A 22,816-nucleotide genomic window follows, 5' to 3' on the forward strand; every position below is an offset into this window, starting at 1 on the left:
TCTCCACTGTATATGCTTGCCTCCTTTATCAAAGATAAACCCACGCACATATGGTCACCTTATCTCTGGGCTTTCTATCCTGTTCCATTGATCTATATTTCTGTTTTTGTGCCAGTACCATACTGTCTTGATTACGGTAGCTTTGTAGTATAGTCTGCAGTCAGGGAGCCTGATTCCTCCAGCTCCATTTTTCGTTCTCAAGATTGCTTTGGCTATTCGGGGTCTTTTGTGTTTCCATACAAATTGTGAAATTTTTTGTTCTAGTTCTGTGAAAAATGCCAGTGGTTATTTGTTAGGGATTGCATTAAATCTGTAAATTGCTTTGGGTAGTAGAGTCATTTTCACAATGTTGATTCTTCCAATCCAAGAACATGGTATATCTCTCCATCTATTTGTATCATCTTTAATTTCTTTCATCAGTGTCATAATTTTCTGCATACATGTCTTTTGTCTCCTTAGGTAGGTTTATTCCTAGATATTTTATTCTTTTTGTTGCAATGGTAAATGGGAGTGTTTTCTTAATTTCCCTTTCAGATTTTTCATCATTAGTGTATAGGAATGCCAGAGATTTCTGTGCATTAATTTTGTATCCTGCTACTTTACCAAATTCATTGATTAGCTCTAGTAGTTTTCTGGTAGCATCTTTAGGATTCTCTATGTATAGTTTCATGTCATCTGCAAACAGTGACAGCTTTACTTCTTTTTTTCCGATTTGGATTCCTTTTATGTCTTTTTCTTCTCTGATTGCTGTGGCTAAAACTTCCAAAACTGTGTTGAATAATAGTGGTGAGAGTGGGCAACCTTGTCTTGTTCGTGATCTTAGTGGAAATGGTTTCAGTTTTTCACCATTGAGGACGATGTTGGCTGTGGGTTTGTCATATATGGCCTTTATTATGTTGAGGAAAGTTCCCTCTATGCCTACTTTCTGCAGGGTTTTTATCATAAATGGGTGTTGAATTTTGTCGAAAGCTTTCTCTGCATCGATTGAGATGATCATATCGTTTTTCTCCAATTTGTTAATATGGTGTATCACATTGATTGGTTTGCATATATTGAAGAATCCTTGCATTCCTGGAATAAACCCCACTTGATCATGGTGTATGATCCCTTTAATGTGCTGTTGGATTCTGTTTGCTAGTATTTTGTTGAGGATTTTTGCATCTATGTTCATCAGTGATATTGGCCTGTAGTTTTCTTTCTTTGTGACATCTTTGTCTGGTTTTGGTATCAGGGTGATGGTGGCTTCATAGAATGAGTTGGGGAGTGTTCCTCCCTCTGCTATATTTTGGAAGTGTTTGAGAAGGATAGGTGTTAGCTCTTCTCTAAATGTTTGATAGAATTCGCCTGTGAAGCCATCTGGTCCTGGGCTTTTGTTTGTTGGAAGACTTTTAATCACAGTTTCAATTTCAGTGCTTCTGGTTGGTCTGTTCATATTTTCTATTTCTTCCTGGTTCAGTCTCGGCAGGTTGTGCATTTCTAAGAACTTGTCCTTTTCTTCCAGGTTGTCCATTTTATTGGCATAGAGTTGCTTGTAGTATCTCTCATGGTCCTTTGTATTTCTGCAGTGTCAGTTGTTACTACTCCTTTTTCATTTCTAATTCTATTTATTTGAGTCTTCTCCCTTTTATTCTTGATGAGTCTGGCTAATGGTTTATCAATTTTGTTTATCTTCTCAAAGACCCAGCTTTTAATTTTATTGATCTTTGCTATCGTTTCCTTCATTTCTTTTTGATTTATTTCTGATATGATTTTTATGATTTCTTTTCTTCTGCTAACTTTGGGGATTTTTTGTTCTTGTTTCTCTAATTGCTTTAGGTGCCAGGTTATGTTGTTTATTTGAGATGTTTCCTGTTTCTTGAGGTAGGCTTGTATTGCTATAAACTTCCCTCTTAGAACTGCTTTTGCTACATCCCATAGGTTTTGGGTCACCGTATTTTCATTGTCATTTCTTTTTAGGTATTTTTTGATTTCCTCTTTGATTTCTTCAGTGATCTCTTGGTTATTAAGTAGTGTATTGTTTAGCCTCCATGTGTCTGTATTTTTTACAGATTTTTTCCTGTAATTGATATCTACTCTCATAGCGTTGTGGTTGGAAAAGATACTTGATACGATTTCCATTTTCTTAAATTTACCAAGGCTTGATTTGTGACCCAAGATATGATCTATCCTGGAGCATATTCCATGAGCACTTGAGAAGAATGTGTATTCTGTTGTTTCTGGATGGCTTGTCCTATAAATATCAATTAAGTCCATCTTGTTTAATGTATCATTTAAAGCTTGTGTTTCCTTATTTATTTTCATTTTGGATGATCTGTCCATTGGTGAAAGTGGGGTGTTAAAGTCCCCTACGATGATTGTGTTACTGTCGATTTCCCCTTTTATGGCTGTTAGTATTTGCCTTATGTATTGAGGTGCTCCTATGTTGGGTGCATAAATATTTACAATTGTTAAATCTTCTTCTTGGATCAATCCCTTGATCATTATGTAGTGTCCTTCTCTGTCTCTTATAATAGTCTTTATTTTAAAGTCTATTTTGTCTGATATGAGAATTGCTACTCCAGCTTTCTTTTGATTTCCATTTGCATGGAATATCTTTTTCCATCCCCTCACTTTCAGTCTGTATGTGTCCCTAGGTCTGAAGTGGGTCTCTTGTAGATAGCACATATATGGGTCTTGTTTTTGTATCCATTCAGCCAGCCTATGTCTTTTGGTGGGAGCATTTAATCCATTTACATTTAAGGTAATTATCAATATGTATGTTCCTATTCCCATTTTCTTAATTGTTTTGGGTTTGTTATTGTAGGTCTTTTCCTTCTCTTGTGTTTCCTGCCTAGAAAAGTTCCTTTAGCATTTGCTGTAAAGCTGGTTTGGTGGTGCTGAATTCTCTTAGCTTTTGCTTGTCTGTGAAGGTTTTAATTTCTCCATTAAATCTGAATGAGATCCTTGCTGGGTAGAGTAATCTTGGTTGTAGGTTTTTCTCCTTCATCACTTTAAATATGTCCTGCCACTTCCTTCTGGCTTGCAGAGTTTCTGCTGAAAGATCAGCTGTTAACCTTATAGGGATTCCCTTGTGTGTTATTTGTTTTTTTTCCCTTGCTGCTTTTAATATTTTTTCTTTGTATTTAATTTTTGATAGTTTGATTAATATGTGTCTTGGTGTGTTTTGCCTTGGATTTATCCTGTATGGGACTCTCTGTGCTTCCTGGCCTTGATTAAGTATTTCCTTTCCCATATTAGGGAAGTTTTCAACTGTAATGTCTTCAAATATTTTCTCAGTCCCTTTCTTTTTCTCTTCTTCTTCTGGGACCCCTATAATTCGAATGTTCGTCCGTTTAAGGTTGTCCTAGAGGTCTCTGAGACTGTCCTAAGTTCTTTTCATTCTTTTTTCTTTATTTTGCTCTGCAGCAGTTATTTCCACTATTTTATCTTCCAGGTCATTTATCCTTTTTTCTGCCTCATTTATTCTGCTATTGATTCTTTCTAGGGAATTTTTAATTTCATTTATTGTGTTGTTCATCGTTTGTTTGCTGTTTAGTCCTTCTACGTCCTTGTTAAACATTTCTTGTATTTTCTCTGTTCTGTTTCCAAGATTTTTGGATCATCTTTTCTATCATTACTCTGAATTCTTTTTCAGGTAGGCTGCCTATTTCCTCTTCATTTGTTTGGACTGGTGGATTTTTACCTTGCTCCTTCATCTGCTGCATATTTCTCTGTCTTCTCATTTTATTTAACTTACTGTGTTTGGTGTCTCTTTTTCGCAGGCTACAGGTTCGTAGTTCCCGTTGTTTTTGGTGTCTGCCCCCGGTGGGTAAGGTTGGTTAAGGGTCTTGTGTAGGCTGCCTGGTAGAGAGGACTGGTGCCTGTGTTCTGGTGGGTGGGGCTGGATCTTGTCTTTCTGGCAGGCAGGGCCATGTCCAGTGGTGTGATTTGGGATGTCTGTGAACTTAGTATGATTTTAGGCAGTCTCTCTGCTAATGGGTCGGGTTGTGTTCCTGTCTTGCTAGTTGTTTGGCATGGGATGTCCAGCACTGGAGCTTGCTGGCAGTTGAGTGGAGCTGGGTCTTAGGGTTGAGACAGAGCTCTCTGGGAGAGCCCTTGTTGATTGATATTACATGGGGCCGGGAAGTCTCTGGTGGTCCAGTGTACTGATCTCAGCTCTCCCACCTCAGAGACTCAGGCCTGACACCAGGCCAGAGCACCAAGACCCTGTCAGCCACACGGCCGGGTATGTGGGGAGTTTTCTTGCCCTCTGGGAAGTCTGAGGTCTTCTGCCAGTGTTTAGTAGGTGTTCTGTAGTTGTTCCACATGTAGATGTATTTGCAGTGTATTTGTGCAGAGGAAGGTGATCTCCACGTCTTATTCCTCCGCCATCTCTACTGGATATCTCTTATATTTTAAAAGCTCTTAGTTTCATTGATTTTTTTCTACTCCCTTTTTAGTCTTTTTCATTTATTTCCACTGTGATCTTTGTTATTTCCTTCATTTTACTAACTTTGGCACTTGCTTTTTCTTCTTTTTCTACTTCCTTGATATGTAAAGTTAGGTTTTTTGAGATCTTTTTTGTTTCTTGATTTATCACTATCACTATGAACTTCCCTCTTGGAAATGCTTTTGCTGCCTCCTGTAAGTTTCAGTATGTTGCACAATAGTCCCCCTTTATCTGCAGTTTTGCTTTCTACAGTTTCAGTTACCTGCAGTCAACTGTGGTCTGAAAATATTAAATGGAAAATTACAGAAATAAACATTTTAAAAATACTTTAAACATTTTTTTAAAATAAAGTTTTGAATTGTGCATTGTCCTGAGGAGTGTGATAAAACTTTGTGCCATCCTGCTCCATCTTGCCTGGAATATGAATCATCCCTTTGTTCGTTGTATACACACTGTGTGTGCATGTGTATGTATAGGAAAAAACATAATATCTGTGGGGTTAATTACTATTTATGGTTTCAGGCATCCACGCAGTGTCTTGGAATGTATCCCTCACAGATAATGCAGTTCTACTATATTTCCATTTCATTTATCTCAAGGTACTTTTTAAAATTTCTCTTTTGATTTCTTTAACCTATTGGTTGTTCAGTATCATTTTTATTTATTTATTTATTTACTTACTTACTTACTTATTTATTTTTGGCTGTGTTGGGTCTTTGTTTCTGTGCGAGGGCTTTCTCTAGTTGCGGCAAGCGGGGGCCACTTTTCATCGTGGTGCGTGGGCCTCTCACTATCGTGGCCTCTCTTGTTGCTGAGCACAGGCTCCAGATGCGCAGGCTCAGTAGTTGTTGCTCACGGGCCTAGTTGCTCCGCGGCATGTGGGATCTTCCCAGACCAGGGCTCGAACCCGTGTCCCCTGCATTAGCAGGCAGATTCTCAACCACTGTGCCACCAGGGAAGCCCTCAGTATCATTTTTAATCTCCACATGTGAATTTTCCAGTTATCTTCTCATAATCGATTTCTAGTTGTATTGCATTGTGGTCGGGAAAGATGCTTAATATGACTTTAATCTTCTTAAATTTATTAAGACTTGTTTTGTGGCCTAACATATGCTCTTCTCCTGGAGAATGTTCCATGTGCCCTTGAGAAGATTGTGTATTCTGTTGCTTTTGGATGGAATGACTGGCCTTATGTGTCACTGAAGACCAGTGTTTATTGATTTTCTTTCTGAATGATGTATCCACTGATGAAATTGGGGTATTAAAGTTCCTTTCTGTTATTGTCTGGCTTTCTACTTCCCCCTTTAGATCTGTTAAATTTTGTTTTATATATTCAGATGTTCCTATTTTGAGTGCATAAATGTTTAGAAATGTTATATTCTCTTTTTGGATTTACTCCTTTATCATTATATAATGACCTTTTTTGTCCCTTATAACAGTCTTTGTCTTAAGTCTATTTTGACTGTTACAAGTATAGCTGCCCCAGCTTTCTTCTGGTTTCCATTTGCATGGAATATTTTTTTCCCATCCTTTCAGTCTGTGTGTGCACTTGTACCTCAGGTGACGTTTTTGTAGGCAGTATATAGGTGAGTCTTTTTTTTTTAAATCCATTCAGCCACTCTGTGTTTTGATGGGAGAATTTATTATTTCTTTTACATTTAAAGTAATTATTGATAGGTATGTCCTTATTGCTATTTTGTTCACTGTTTTCTGGCTGTTTTGTAATTCCTATTTTCCTGTCTTCTTTGCTTGCTTAGATTCCTGTCTTTTTTGATATGCTTAGATTCCTTTACCTTTATCTTTTGTGCATCTACCACAGGTATACCTCAGAGATATTGCAGGTTCAGTCCACTGCAATAAAGCAGTTATCACAATGAAGCAATTATCACATGAATTTTGGTTTCCTAGTGTATATAAATCTATGTTTACCCTGTATTATGGTCTATTAAGTGTATAACAGCATTATGTATAAAAAGTGTACATACCTTACTTTTAAAATACTTTAGAGCTAAAAAATACCAACCATCATCTGAGCCTTCAATGAGTCATTGTAGTAACATCAAAGATCATTGATCACAGATCACCAAAACAAATAGTATAATAACTTAATAATTTGAAAGGAGAAAGGGGAATCAAGATGACAGGGTAGGAGGATGTGGAACTCACCTACCCGTACAACACATCAAAAATATTTCTACAATTCTCACAGAAAATTAACTGGAACCTGGCAGAAGAACTTTTTTTTTTTTTTTTTTTTTTTGGCCCACACCGCACAGCTTGCAGGATCTCAGTTCCCCAACCAGGAATCGAACGCCCATGCCCCTACAGTGGCAGTGCAGAGTCTTAACCACTGGACCACCAGGGAGGTCCCCAGAAGAACTTCTTTATGACCAAAGCCACATGAAAGATCTCCACATAACTGGGTAGGACAGAAAAAAAAGACATCAGGTTGGGATCTGTGCCCTTGGGAGGGATCTGAAAGGAAGAGAAGGTCCACATGGGCAGCCCCTCACCTTGGGTAGCAAGCAGGTGGAGCCACAATCTGTGCCTCCCAGTCCTGGCATCCTGCAGAGAGGAGACTAGCCCCCTTGGCTGCTTGGAGAACCACTGGGACAGTCAGAAGGGCTGGAGAAGCCAAGATGCTACTCGCAAGGAGTGTGCACATGCTGGCTTGTCAACAATCAGCGCAAAGAGAGCCTGGCACTGGCAGCTGCTGCCTCACCACTCCCCAGTCTGAATTGGGCAAACACCCTGGCCCTGTACACTCCACGCCACAGCCTGGTGGGAGATCTGGGCCAACTGGGCCCTGGGAAAAGACTCGGTCTGGACACAAAGACAGACCAAGGGTCTTGGGTGTGATCTTGGTGAGGCAGCTGGAAACAACCATTGTCCTTGCGCACACAGGGCAGCACCGCAGGAATCCCGGGCAGACAGGCCCTGGGAGAGGACTCAGTCTAGCTATGCAGAGACAGCCCAAAGAGCCCAGGGTGTGATCCAGCAGGGCAGCAGCAGACATTGTCATGCGTACAGGAACATGCAGCAGCTCATCTCTCGTTGCCCATAACTGGCGATTCCCTATGCATAGGGCAAATGAGAACACCCACATCAAAGTGGGTAGATGCTGAGGCACAGTCTTACCATAAGCACCCCCCCAACATGGCACCCCACCTTCAGGAAGGGACTCAAAACTCCAAGCTTCTCCTTGAGGAGCAAAGTGTTTAGACCCCACACTTGGCACCCCAGCTTTTTTTTTTTTTTCAGTTTCACCAAGAACTTTATTGAACAACGTATTCACCATTTTGTTCCACTACCTTCTGCCATTTTTCAGGCAACTTCATAATTCCATCTTCCCAAAACTTTTTATCTTTTTTTTAAACATCTTTATTGGAGTATAATTACTTTACAATGGTGTGTTAGTTTCTGCTTTATAACAAAGTGAATCAGTTATACATATACATATGTTCCCATATCTCTTCCCTCTTGCATCTCCCTCCCTCCCACCCTCCCTATCCCACCCCTCTAGGTGGTCACAAAGCACCGAGCTGATCTCCCTGTGCTATGCGGCTGCTTCCCACTAGCTATCTATTTTACATTTGGTAGTGTATATACGTCCGTGCCACTCTCACCCTGTCACATCTTACCCCTCCCCCTCCCCATATCCTCAAGTCCATTCTCTAGTAGGTCTGTGTCTTTATTCCCGTCTTGCCACTAGGTTCTTCATGACCTTTTTTTTTTCCCCTTAGATTCCATATATATGTGTTAGCATACTGTATTTGGTTTTCTCTTTCTGACTTACTTCACTCTGTATGACAGACTCTAACTCCATCCACCTCACTACAAATACCTCCATTTCATTTCTTTTTATGGCTGAGTAATATTCCATTGTATATATGTGCCACATCTTCTTTATCCATTCATCTGATGATGGACACTTAGGTTGCTTCCATGTCCTGGCTATTGTAAATAGAGCTGCAATGAACATTCTGGTACATGACTCTTTTTGAATTATGGTTTTCTCAGGGTATATGCCCAGTACTGGGATTGCTGGGTCGTATGGTAGTTCTATTTTTAGTTTTTTAAGGAACCTCCATACTGTTCTCCATAGTGGCTGTATCAATTTACATTCCCACCAACAGTGCAAGAGGGTTCCCTTTTCTCCACACCCTCTCCAGCATTGTTTCTAAATTTTTTGGTGATGGCCATTCTGACTGGTGTGAGATGATATCTCATTGTAGTTTTGATTTGCATTTCTCTAATGATTAATGATGTTGAGCATTCTTTCATGTGTCTGTTGGCAATCTGTATATCTTCTTTGGAGAAATGTCTATTTAGGTCTTCTGCCCATTTTTGGATTGGGTTGTTTGTTTTTTTGTTATTGAGCTGCATGAGCTGCTTGTAAATCTTGGAGATTAATCCTTTGTCAATTGCTTCATTTGCAAATATTTTCTCCCATTCTGAGGGTGGTCTTTTGGTCTTGTTTATGGTTTCCTTTGCTGTGCAAAAGCTTTTAAGTTTCATTATGTCCCATTTGTTTATTTTTGTTTTTGTTTCCATTTCTCTAGGAGCTGGGTCAAAAAGGATCTTGCTGTGATTTATGTCATAGAGTGTTCTGCCTATGTTTTCCTCTAAGAGGCACCCCAGCTTTTAAGAGTCACACATGAAGACAAGACCCCCAAACATCTAGCCTTTCAGGGGTGGGGGGCACAACCACACAGCATGTGGGATCCTAGTTCCCTGATCAGGGATGGAACCCATGCCCCCTGCAGTGGAAGGGCAGAATCTTATAACCACTGGACCACCAGGGAAATCCCAAAACATCTAGCTTTGAAAACCAGTGGGGCTTGTGTCCATGAGACCAACAAGGCTATAGTGAACTGAGAACAGTTCTTAAAGGGTCCTCTTTTCTAATGTTCCACCTGTTTATATCATTTTGAGACATACCTTATTTTATTGTGATTCACTTTATTGCACTTTACAGATAATGCATTTTTTGCAAGTTGAAGGTTGGTTGTAACCCTGTGTGAAGCAAATCTATTGGCACCTTTTTTTCAATAGCATTTGCTCACTTTCTGTGTCTGTCACACTTCGGTAATTCTCACAGTATTTCAAATTTTTGTTACATTTGTTATGGTGGTCTGTGATCAGTAATCTTTGATGTTACTGCCATCACTTGCTGAAGGCTCTGATGATGGTTAGCATTTTTAGCAGTAAAGTATTTTTAGGGCTTCCCTGGTGGCGCAGTGGTTGAGAATCTGCCTGCCAATGCAGGGGACACGGGTTCGAGCCCTGGTCTGGGAAGATCCTACATGCCGCAGAGCAACTGGGCCCCTGAGCCACAATTACTGAGCCTGCGCGTCTGGAGCCTGTGCTCCGCAACAAGAGAGGCCGCGATAGTGAGAAGCCCGCGCACCGCGATGAAGAGTGGCTTCCACTTGCCACAACTAGAGAAGGCCCTCGCGCAGAAACGAGGACCCAACACAGCCATAAAATAAATAAATAAATAAATAATTTTTTAAAAAAATATTTTTAAATTAAGGTATGTACATTGTATTTTTATACATAATGCTAGTGCACACTTAATAGAGTACAGAATAGTATAAATATAACTTTTACATGCACTGGCAAACCAAAAAATTCATGTGATTTGCTTTATTGTGGTAGTCTGGAACTGAACCCTCATTGTCTCCAAGGTATGCCTGTACCTTCTAATGAACTTCTTTTACTGTTTCTTGTAAAACCAGGTGTATTGATGTCAGAGTCCCTCAATTTTTCTCAAAGTATTTCTCCGTCACTTTTTTTCCTGAGATGCAGCAGTCCTAGAGATTTTTTTTTATTACAAAGGCTTATTTGCTTTTTTATATTTTTTTATTGAAGTATAATTGATTTATAGTGTGTGTTCATTTCAGGTATACAGCAAAGTTATTCAGTTATTATATATATATTCAGTTATTTATATATATATATTATTTTCCAGATTCTTTTCCCATATAGGTTATTACAAAATATTCTCCCTCACTTTTGAAGAATAATTTTGCTTGACACAGAGTTTTAGGATGGTGTTTTTTTACCTTCTGCACTTTAAATATTTCATTCCACCCTCTTCTTGCTTGCATAGTTGGGGTTTTTTGTTGTTGTTTTGTTTGTTTCTGGTATGTGAATATTTACAGCAGCTTTATTCATAATCACCAAAACCTGGAAACAACTCAAATATCATTTGGTGAATGAATAAATTATAGTACATCTGTACAATGCAATCCTACTCAGCAATAAAAAGTAATGAACTGTTAATATGTGCAACAACATGGATAAATCTTATATATATATATATATATATATATTTATTGCTAAGTGAAAGAACCCAGATTCCAAAGGATAAATACAGTGTGATTCCAGTTATATTTCTTGCTTGCATAGTTTTTGAAAAGAGGTCTGATTTAATTCTTATCCTTGTTTACGTAAAACTAAGGTTTGTTTTTTCCCTCTGGCTTCTTTCAGAATGTTCCCTTTGTCTTTGATTTTTCTCCAGTTGAAAGTGATGTGCTTGGCAGTGCAGTTTTTGGTGTTTGTTTTTTTTTTTTTTTTTTTTTAATGTTTTGTGGTTTTCTTAGCTTCCTGGATCTGCAGTTTGCTGTCTATCAATCACTAATGTTAGGAAAATCTCAGTGATGATTGCTTCACTTATTTTTTTTGTTCCTTTCTGCTTTTCTATCAGGTATTCTCATTGTGTGTATTTTACACCTGCTGTCATTGTCCCAAAGTTCTTAGATGTTGTATTCTTTGTTGTCTTTGCATTAGGCCCTGCTGAAACAGTCTCTTTTGAGGATAGGCCTTGTTAGGAATAGCTATTTCAAAATAGCTTCTTTCTGTCTTTCCAATTTTGGAAACAATGGTTTGCTCTGTGTCTTCAGTTCTTTGCTTTTTTTCTTGTGAGGTTAGGAAGGATGGTTTCTAAGTTCATTATACAAAGAACAAGAAAAGAGAAGTCTCTGACTCCAGTTTTTTATGTTTGACTGCTGACAGCTTTGAAGCCTCATCCCTCCTTCCTCCTCTTGTGACCCACATGTATCCATGATGATAGGAAAGCCTTAGTTTCCTTCCTTTGGCAGTGACAAGAGATTCAATTCATGCCTGCTCCTGCCCTTGCATGTGAACTCTCTCTTCAGTCCACCCACAACCCTCAGCTAAAAAATAAGTCCATGTACTTCTCCTTGCACTCTCAAGCCATTTCATGCCTTCTTGAGAGGCCTGCCTTACTCCCCAGAGACCTCAGTTATGGAAGTAATAAACCCTTTTGTACACTATTGGCAGTGTGTGGTGTCATCAACTTACATATTCCTATACTTGGGGCTGGGCTGTTATGCTTCTGTGCACCATATGGGAGCTCAGAAGTGAGAGATGTTGGGAGGATTGCCTCTGGAGCAGCTGGCCAGGAAACTTCCACCTGAAATTAGAGAATGGAGGTTTTACATTCTTTGGAGGAAAGCGCTGTGAATCCTTTATGTATTATATAATCATGGGCAGATTCACCATCAGACTTTTGTGGAGTGTTGTGAATTCCTGTGCAATATGCAGCTCTTAACCTGTTCCTCAAGGTTATTTAGCAAGGGCTTTGACCAAAAAGAAATGTTTTAGTACTTTATCATTTCATTATATGTGCCTATGTGTGCTAAAAACTAGTGAGAAGCAGCCCTGAGGCTCATTGTGTATAGGGTTTTGTGGAGGTCTAAGTAGTTGTGTCTTTTTAGCATGTCATATCATGCAAAGTTGTCTGAGCCTTAACTTCTGAATAACTAACTAGCTCCACGAATGGGACAGAGAGAGAATGGAGAAACTGAGTCTGCAATAAATTTTACACAAGCTAAAAGTACTACTTCTTTACAAGAATATTTTAATCTAGCCAGTTGCACCTGGCTATTTCTAATCACCTGGAGTAATTCTCAGGCCAGTATGGCAAACTGATCCTTGTCACAAGTCGGATTTCCACAGGCCTCCTGGACTCTCATGTTTGGTGATGAGAATAAAAGAAAATAGAATAAAATAGAAGAAAAAGCTTCCAGTTCTTCACTGTGTTTTATTCATTAAAAGCTCCTGCAGATTTGACCTCATACATCATGGAGTGTACTGAGTTAAATGGTGTGTAATAACAAAGGAGATGAGTTTTTCTCACAAGAGACTGATGTGTTTAAAATGATATTTGATTCATTTGTGTAGCATTTCTCTCATTTCTCCAAGGTGCTCTAGACCCTGACATCAGAGAACAGTAACATTTAAAGTGATCACAGTGAAAATGAATAAATAATTTGCATGTGTTCATTATGCTGTTAAATTCATGACGAAGTAAGTAAGGACATAGAGTCAGTTTCTGATGACCAAGACATAAAATAAATGTTTGAAGATGACAGAATCATATGTAATCTTCCTGTAAATTGAGTATAAATCCCCAGTTCTGTCAGACTCACACATCTTACTGGAAACATATTTGGTCTGTTTTAGGGCCCAGTGACCTTTGAGGATGTGGCTGTGAACTTCACCCAGGAGGAGTGGTCTTTACTGAATCCTTTGCAGAAGAAACTTTACAGAGATGTGATGCAGGAAACCTTGAGGAACCTGGCCTCAATAGGTAAGCATGACAACATTCCTTCACTTCTTCAGTTAGAGAACAAGTATTTCTTGCCCATCAACACTGTTCCAAGATGTGGAATATGGAAAAGTAATACAGTAATCCCCCCTTATCTGCAGGGGATACATTCCAAGACCACCAGTGGATGCCTGAAACTGCAGACAGTACTGAATCCTATACATACATACCTATGATAATAAGTTTAATTTAGAAGTTCGGTGCACAGTAAGAGATTGATAACAATAACTAAGAATAGAACACGTATAATAGACGTGAACTTAACGTGTAAGTGTTAAGTGTCCATAACTTTTGCAGTTTGAGATGAGACAGCAAAACTAAGATCAATTTCTTTTTCCTTCTTCACAATTTCACAATAGAAGATTCATTTTTCCTACAGATCTTAGCAACATCAGTGTATGATTTTTTTCTTCCCTTAAATCAAGAACTTTCATCTTTTCACTGAAAGGAAGCACTTTATAACTTCTCTTTGGCATATCCTAATTACCAACATCACTATTCTTGTGCTTTGGGGCCATCATTAATTAAAATAAGGATTACTTGAACACAAGCACTGCAATACCACCACAGTGATCTGAAAACTGAGATGGCTACTAAGTGACTGATGGGCAGGTAGCATATACAGCATGGATACACTGAACAAAGGGATGATTCACATCCTGCACAGAGCGGGACATTGCAAGATTTCATCGTACTACTCGAAAGGGTGCACAGTGTAAATTAATATTTTCAGACTGCAATTGACCGTAGGTAACTGACACCACAGAAAGTGAAACTGTGGGTAAGAGGGGACTGCTGTACATTGGTAAATAAACTAAGCATGGTCACAGCTCATTGTGGACCTAGAATCTAATATTTTTCTATAATTTCTAATAATTTGCATTATTTTTCTGGGTCTGCATTTTAGGAAAAAAATGGGACAATCATAACATTGAAGACTGGTACAAAACCCAAGGGAGAAAACTAAGGTGAGTCATACACACAGTAGATAGCAGTGTGCCACATGAGAATCCTGGTATGTCATAAACTTTTTAAAATAAGCAAATAAAACAACCCCAGCTTCAAAGTTATCCTTAAATTTTTTTTCACCAAAAACATTTACTTAAACGTGACATAGATGTCCAGTGTTTTTGGAAACAATATTAAGAAACCCAATATATTAACATTACTGTTTTCATAATAGGTATGTCAAGTCCTCTTATAGAGCTTTCAGTATAAATCATCCTCAAAAAATTCAGAAAGGGCAAAAAACCTTCACTTTTGCTATAAAATATAAAAATGTAATTCTAATACCCTACTAATAAATGTGAAGTTGTTAAAGAAATCATTAATAATTTCTCATTTTTTACAGAAGTCATATGGTAGAAAAACTCTGTGAAAGCGAAGAAGGTAATCAAGATGGAGAAACTGTCAGCCAGATTCCAAATCCTAATCTGAACCAGAAAACTCTTTCTGGAGTAAAACCATGTGAATGTAATGTGTGTGAAAGTCTTCATGCGTCATTCATTCCTTAATAGGCACATCAGATCTATAGGCATATCCATCAGATATGGACACAAACCATATGAGTATCATGAATGTGAGGAGAAGCCATATAAATGCAAGGAATGTGGGGAAGCCTTCAGTTACTGCAAATCTGTTCACAGACATGAAAGGACTCACACTGGAGAGCGATCCTATGAATGTAAGGAATGTGGTAAAGCCTTCACATGGCTCACAACCTTTCAAAGACACATGATAACACACACTGGAGAAGGACCCTATAAATGGAAGGAATGTGGGAAAGCCTTTAGTTGTTCCACTTCATTTCAAGCATATGAAAGAACTCACACTGGAGAGAAACCCTTCATATGTAAACAGTGTGGTAAATCCCTCAGGTCTCCTCTAGGTTTGCGAATACATGAAAGAAATCACACGGGAGAAAAACCCTATGAATGTAAGCAGTGTGGTAAAGCCCGCAGTTGTCCCAGTTCCTTTCGAAGACATGAAAGGATTCACACTGCAGAGAAACAATACGAATGTAAACAATGTGAGAAAACCTTCAGTTCTCCTCTAGGTTTGCGAATACATGAAATAATTCACACTGGAGAGAAACCCTATGAATGTACAGAATATGGGAAAACCTTCATTTATCGCACCACCTTTCAAGGACACATAAGAAAGCACACTGGAGAGAAACTATAAATGTAAAGAATGTGGGAAAGCCTTCATTTCTCCCTCAAGTGTTCGAACACACATGATAACACGCACTGGAGATGGACCTTGTAAGTGTAAGGAATGTGAGAAAGCAGTTTTCCCAGTTCATTTCAAATACTTCAAAGAACTCACACAGGAGAGAAACTCTACAAATGTAAACAATGTGGCAGAGCCTTCAGTTGTTACACATACTTTCAAACACATGAAAAAACTCACTGGAGAGAAACCTTATGAATGTACAGAATGTGGGAAAGCCTTCATTTATTGCACTACCTTTCAAGGGCACATGAGAATACACACTGGCAAGAAACCCTACAAATGTAGAGAAGGTGGGAAAGCCTTCAGTTGACCCAGTTCCTTTCAAAGGCATGAAAGATCTCATACTTAATAGAAACCTCTTGAATGTAAGCAATGTGGGGAAAACATCAGTTGGCCTTCATTCTTACATGTGAAAATTCCCACTGGAAAGAAACCCTATATGTGTAAGAAATCTGAGAAAGCCTGATACAAATTAATCCATGTATAATGTTCCAGAAAAAAATAACATGAAAGAATAATTTTTAGAGTTATATCGTCTTTATCAAGTGCCTCATTCTTAAAAGGGATCTCTCGACTGGATATTTACTACTTACGTTCAAAAATGAACACTGAAGTGAGATAATTCTGTAAGTACTCTGTAAGCAATACTACATAATGATTAACAGGTAGTGTTTTGCCCTTAAATCAATTAACATTTTTCTCTTTTCATTTTGGAGCTTGTTTGATCCATGGTTGAATTGACATGTATTTCTAATATGCAGGTTGGTTTAATTTTTATGTTTTGATCGTTTTGTGTGGGGCTATTAATAAATGACATTTGGTTATTTGTTGGGATTTTCCTACTGGCCTCCTGTAGTGCCAGGTATTGGATATTCCTTACCCATTATATAGTCCATCCTTCTTATGAGAAAATCTACTCTTGTTTTGGCCAGAAGAGCCTTATTTCATTTTCCTTGCTAGTAAAAGATGGCATAAATTTGTAAATATCATAGTGTATATAGTCTCGTGTGAATTATTTCTATGTTTTGCCCTTTGCTCTTTGTCATTCCTTCTGGCTAGGATTTGAATAATAAAGAGTTTGCATTAACACATTATTGACCAGGGGATTTTTGCAGAAACTAACACCTGTGGCCAGTGATTTGTTATGTAAATGAATATGGAAACACCCATGTTTGAGTAAATATCAACAACTTTTTTTGCACTTAATGTATTTATTTGAAACTTTGTACATGTCTTACTAAAGCATTCTAATATTTCTTTATAGTGTGATAGGCAGTATAGCAAGCACCTCTGTGCAGGGGAACAGAACATCTATTACAAACATACCGTGTTTCACCACGCTTTCCCCTGGAAAAGCAGACTTTCGGGCGGCATTTTTTTTTTTTTTTTTTTTTTGGTCCTGTGGGTATTATTTCCTCTAGAGTATGTTCGTTTATTTTACCTGATAGTCGACAAGGTGGATCTTTGCGGGGGACTCTTTTAAAAACACCACAAGGAGGACCAGGTGCGGGACTACCACTGCATTCACCAGAATGCTCAGTTACCCATTCTCTAGCTACTGCTAACAAAAATTGCTTGTAAGTCATTTTATTCTGTGCATTAAGGCTACAATAAATTTTAAATGCATTGAATAAACCACAGTTACTCAAATGGAAACCCATTTTCTTATACCATTTTCAAGTTTTCCAGAGGATATTGAAGTTTGCCAGATACTGATCAGATCGATCAACTACTTTCATGTATTTATTATACTCTAATATACAAGTGGGCTTAGTTATCTGATGGCCAGTCCTCCTGTCTTCCTTTCCTGTAGATGCTATGGAGGCGTCATGAATAGTTGTCACCCTGCGGACTAGCCTCTTGTCTTTCCATATAAGAAGAATCACTTCTCCCTTCCATAAGAATGTTATTTCTCCCCCCTGTAGATTTTTAGATTTCTCCTTTAATTGGTTTGGTAGACCATGATTCTCTTATAGTCCCACAAACTCTGGTTTTATTTTTCAACAGTATTTCAGATGTGGACACACTGTTTTATTTTTCAATAGTATTTCAGATGTGGACACACTGTTGTAATAATTGTCTTGGTAAATATGGTGCCATGAACCAAGATAAGGTTGTAGGACTGATAATATTGTTTCTTGCAGTTTCTTTACTTCACCTGTGTAAATCTCAAGGTTGCATATATACCCAGTTTCACTTTCGCTAACAATCCTGACCAAAATTCCATATTTTGTAAGTTTTCCAGGATTTGAATCTGAGTTGTCCTCTCCACTTTATCATTCTCTCGTCAAGTGATAGCTCTTGTTTGGGTATACAGATTGATTGAAATTTTGGTGGAAAATAATCCAAAAGAGGTTTAACTTCTGAAATTCTGCAGGAAGTGGAGTTTTCTGAGTTATCATTAAAGTGAAGAAATGTCTATTTGTTCGAACCTTCTTCTCGTCATAATCTTTCGAAAGATAGGTGTTTCAATTAAGGGATCAGTCGACCAATATTCTTTCCAGTGTGACTTTCTTATTTGTCCCATCAAAAGTATTAACCCAAGAAACTTCTTCGTGTCACTACTGGTTACATTAGTCCATTTTAAAGCCTTACCATACTTTTTATATGATTTTTCATTCTGTTGGTGATACAAGTTTGTTTGAGAAGGAACCAACTCAAGAAAGTTATTACCAAAAATTGTTATTTCACTAACACCTTGTGGGTTATTTGCACCTGGCACACGGTAAAGTCTTCTGATTTTCATGAAATGTTGTCTTCAGTCCACTCTTCTGTAGAAGCAAAGGAGCATTCTCCAGCACTGTGAGTTTCATTTTCATTTCCTGTATCAGAATCAATCACTAAGGTTTTTTGTCTTTTTGTTGGTCTAATATTCACATCGTCTGAATCAGAACTATATTCTGAGACACGAGTATATACGTCACGTGGACAATCAGAGAAAGTATCTGCATAAAATTCACCACAAAATTCTTCTTCACTCAAAATTTCACGATGCATCATTTTTGAAAATTGTATGGTCATAAACTTGCGTTTATAATAGATACAAAGTTGGAACAAAAACCTAACGGAGCAAAATGTGAATGATAATGACAATCACAAGTTGTATAATGAACCTTGATCAATTTTAAGCTCTAACAACTTTGCACAGTGATGTTAATTGTATCACTCTCTAAAAACGTATTGGTACATCTCTGGTCAATAACATTCAGGTAACAAAAGATGTATTAATACATCTCCTGTCAATAATGTGTTAAGAGGGACTTCCCTGGTGATCCAGTGGCCAAGACTCTGCACTCCCAATGCCGGGGGGCCGGGTTCGATCCCTGGTCAGGGAACTAGATCCCACATGCTGCAACTAAGAGTTCACATGCTACAACTAAAAAAAAAAAAAATTCCACATGCTGCAACTAAGACCCAATGCAGCCAAATAAATAAATAACTACTAAAAAAAATAATTGTTAAGACAGACCTGTCACTGAACAATAAAATGTAGAATTGGAGTTGGCTCTCCTACATTGTTTTGTCACCTGAGTAATGTGACATTTTCTATCATCCATTTCTCTTATGGTTCCATGTGAGAATTCACATGTAGCCTCACTCGCATGAGATTTGGAATTCAGAAGTACAGGAGGCACTAGTCAGATTTCAGCACCGTGCAGGGAGACAGACATGTGTAGGAACTATGAGGACACTTGTTCTAGCCTGTTGTCCTGATTCCTTACCCTGTCAATCCAGAGTATCCTGGAAACCACAATCAGCTGGTTGACTTCCATTGGAAGACGTGTAGGTTTCTACACATCTTCACAAGTTCCACATCAAAGATCCATCATATTTTGGATTTTCCTGCAAGTTTCCATGAGTCCACCAGGCAACTAATTCTAACTTTCATGGTTTAGAGTATTCTCTGATGCTTGGACTTCCATCTTCTCTAGATCATATTCATATACGGTCTGATTTGTGTAGTAAACACCTAATTCTGATAATACTGCTAGTGACCATGTGTTCCTGATTCCACTATGACAGCTATGGTTGCACAGTCCAAAAGAACCACATTGGAGTTTGTTCCTCTGCTGCACTGTTCAGTGACTGCCCTGGCCCCGTCCCTCCAAGTGAGAATTGGCACCTTCCTCATATCAGGCAGATTGTGGGTGCTTCCCGTTGCTCACAGCTGTACACAATTCCTCAGTACATTTTCAATTATGTTTCATTGTGATTACAAACAATACATTTTTGTTGAACAAAATCTTCTGTTGTTTCTTAGAAATATTTTCATTAACTGTTTTCATACAATTTGCATACTAATAAATGTGTTTTTCATTTCCTGAACACGTATATTAAAATATTCTGTTGTGACTATGGATTTGCAGGTGAATTTTGTAATTTGGTCAAGTTAATTGCTACACATTCTCATTCAATAATCCCTTGTGTATACATGTTCGGGTATTTCTTTCCTTGGGTAAATTTTATTTTTATTTCTACATAGTTATGATTTTTGTCTTGAAACGAATTTTTCATTTGTTTCTTCAGTGTCATGTGGCCAGAACCCACTGGGATCACACCAGCAGTTAACAAGAGTGGTGTCATAAGTTGTAGTACTCAGAATGACCACAAACCCTAAATGACTGGATTTATCAGTAAGAGGTGCTCAAAAGGATTTACGATTTGGGCTTTTGCTAGGTGATTTGATTACTCTTCAGGGAAGCAAGATGTTTCTGGATGTACTGGATGCTGCAAGAAGGTGAACTTAATTCTATCATAGGTAATCACAATCAATGTTTTCTAGAAGACAAAAACAGTGTAGTGAAGCTAAATCTAATTCACAGGAAGCTCCACAGTCAGTCATATTATTAAGAAGAGCAGAATCTTGGTCATTGTTATGATTTGGAATTGTCTCATCATTTTTAGTGATATGGTTACAAAATACCCTTATTTTTGTCTTGATCCATTTGTGATCACTGAACAGCTTTGTCTGATGATGGAAGTGTTTGACATTTTTCTCTTCAACATGATAAAAGAACACAAGGCGGGCTTCCCTGGTGGCGCAGTGGTTGAGAATCTGCCTGCCAATGCAGGGGACACAGGTTCGAGCCCTGGTCTGGAAAGATCCCACATGCCGCGGAGCAGCTAGGCCCGTGAGCCACAACTACTGAGCCTGCGCGTCTGGAGCCTGTGCTCCGCAACGAGAGAGGCCGCGATAGTGAGAGGCCCACGCATCGCGATGAAGAGTGGCCCCCGCTTGCCACAACTAGAGAAAGCCCTCGCACAGAAACGAAGACCCAACACAGCCAAAAAAAAATAATAAACAAATAATAAATAAAAATTTAAAAAAAAAAGAACACAAGGCCAGCATCCAGTCCCCTGGTGTTGCTTTTTGCCTTTCCTACCCGTTATCTAAACACTCTTATACTTCCTGTGATATACTGGATGGATAGTGTTTACCATAAAGTACCTCAGTGAAAATATATAAATTCACTTCTTAGTAAAGTATACGATACCTTTTAATATCTCCTTTATAACTCAGCTGAGACCTATATGTTCAGGTAAATTGTGAGAGAACACAAACCTAGCAAGAGAGAGAGACAGGATCACTGTTCCAGTTAAGCATTCCTTGCTCAGAGGGACTATACTCTTGATGCTGTTTCAACATGCCTGGCACTAGATTCAACACATCCCCAGTTTAGCACAAATAAGGCACTCTAGGATTTGGATATAGAGGCATGAAACAAGTTCTTACAGTCCTGGTGCTCATATTTTTGTGGGAAAAGGGAGATGATAGTTAACAAATGATAAAACTTTGGTTTATAAGATGGAAATGAGGGCTTTGAAGGAAAGTAAATAATGACATGTCAGATAATAGAGAGGCTGGGAGTGTGTGTATATCTTTCTTACGAGAGTAGGAGCCTCAAGTGAGTGAGTATGTCATTACTGATCACTTGCATTTCTATTAACTTACAGGAACTGCTTGGGTGTGGAAGTAAATAGAGGGCAGCAGTGTAGAAAGTCCTGCTTTCTTTGATTAACAGTAAAGATTCCCCATAAAGGTAAAGATATAGATATGGTTCATCTTCATTTTTGCAGTTTCCTGTATACAACATGTGATCATGAGTTTGGACATAGGTTTCTGGGACTTGAGACTTTCCTTTGATCTGGCCACAGATATTTGTGGCATCTTTTTGTTTAACATCCTTTAAGAAACTATTCACTTTAACTATTTCAAGTTTTATATTTGGCATTTTCATTTTGCTTGTATACTGACTGACACAGTATATACTCTGTTTAACCCTGGAGTTCCCCCCAGTCTGAGAAAAGGTTATGTTCATCTGCACTGTTCTAGCCCATCCTGAGTTTATACTGTGAGTAGAGTGATATTTATGTAAGTCTACTGTGATTTCCTGGTGGAAACAACAAAAAGAGCTACGGATGTTTAGAAGGCAATTATCCAAGGAATAACTGAGGTGAGCTACAGAGAGAGGGTATCATTTTGAGTAATATCCTAATTTAATGTGAAAGGAGATAGTGGAAAATTTTAATGCCTTTCTATAAGAGAATTGGTTGAAAGCTTTTTTTTTTTCAGCGACCCACAAAGCCTCGTATCCCATCTTACTGTTCACAGGTATCATTTCTATATGCTTAGACTTCAAGCACATATTCTAGAGTAGGAGGATACAAAAGTAACAGCTCTGAGTTTTATTAAAGAGCAAAGGAAAGCCAAATTCTGTCCATTTTTAGTGCTAACTTACATTTTCTTAGCACTGTAAAGATTGTCATTTCATAATTATTAGTCTCCCTTTTGATGTCCCTGCAAATCGTTCCTTCCATCATTCCTAACATCTTAACGAGAAGGTTAACCATGGTAGAAGAGGTTATTACCCAAACGTACAGAGCTCACAGTAATGGAATCTCAGTTTTGAAAGCCTAATGTATGCCACCAACTTAACACTTGTCAAAATTTTAAACTCAGAAGAACACTGCAAGGGACTTCCCTGGTGGTCCAGTGGCTAAGACTCTGCGCTCCTAATGCAAGGGGCCCAGGTTCAATCCCCGGTCAGGGAACTAGGTCCCACGTGCCACAACTAAAGATCCTGCATGATGCAACTGAAGAGCCCATACGCTGCAACTAAGACCTGACACAGCCAAATAAATAAATTTTTTAAAAAAGAAGAATAACACTGCAAGAAATTACTCACTATGAAAGAAAATATGGCATCAAATTTCACAGATGACTCAACTGGCAATATGTTCTATTTATGTTACATTCTGGAAAGGCATACATAGGGACCTAAAACATCAGTCAGTGGTGAAGGTGTTTGGTAGAAAGGGGCATCACAAAAATGTTCTTTTGGGGTGATGGTGTATAACCCATCTTTTGGTGGTAGCGTTACTGTACATTTGTGAAAACTCACAACTACACTTAAAATATGGTATATATACGTATTTAAAATAATTAACAAAAAACAATGCTTTCACATACTAGGAAAATGTTAATCTTTGCTGAATCTTGATTTTTACATGTG

The 22,816-nt window shown here is 38.3% G+C and overlaps 1 pseudogene; it reads left to right on the forward strand.

Moving 5' to 3' along the window:
• The window catches only part of LOC103000690 (zinc finger protein 709-like), a 118,143-nt pseudogene extending 102,375 nt beyond the window's left edge, over nt 1–15,768 (forward strand).
• The last annotated feature ends 7,048 nt before the right edge of the window (nt 15,769–22,816 follow it).

Source organism: Balaenoptera acutorostrata, chromosome 2 (genome assembly GCF_949987535.1).
Source record: "Balaenoptera acutorostrata chromosome 2, mBalAcu1.1, whole genome shotgun sequence".
NCBI classification, from domain to species: Eukaryota; Metazoa; Chordata; class Mammalia; order Artiodactyla; family Balaenopteridae; genus Balaenoptera; species Balaenoptera acutorostrata.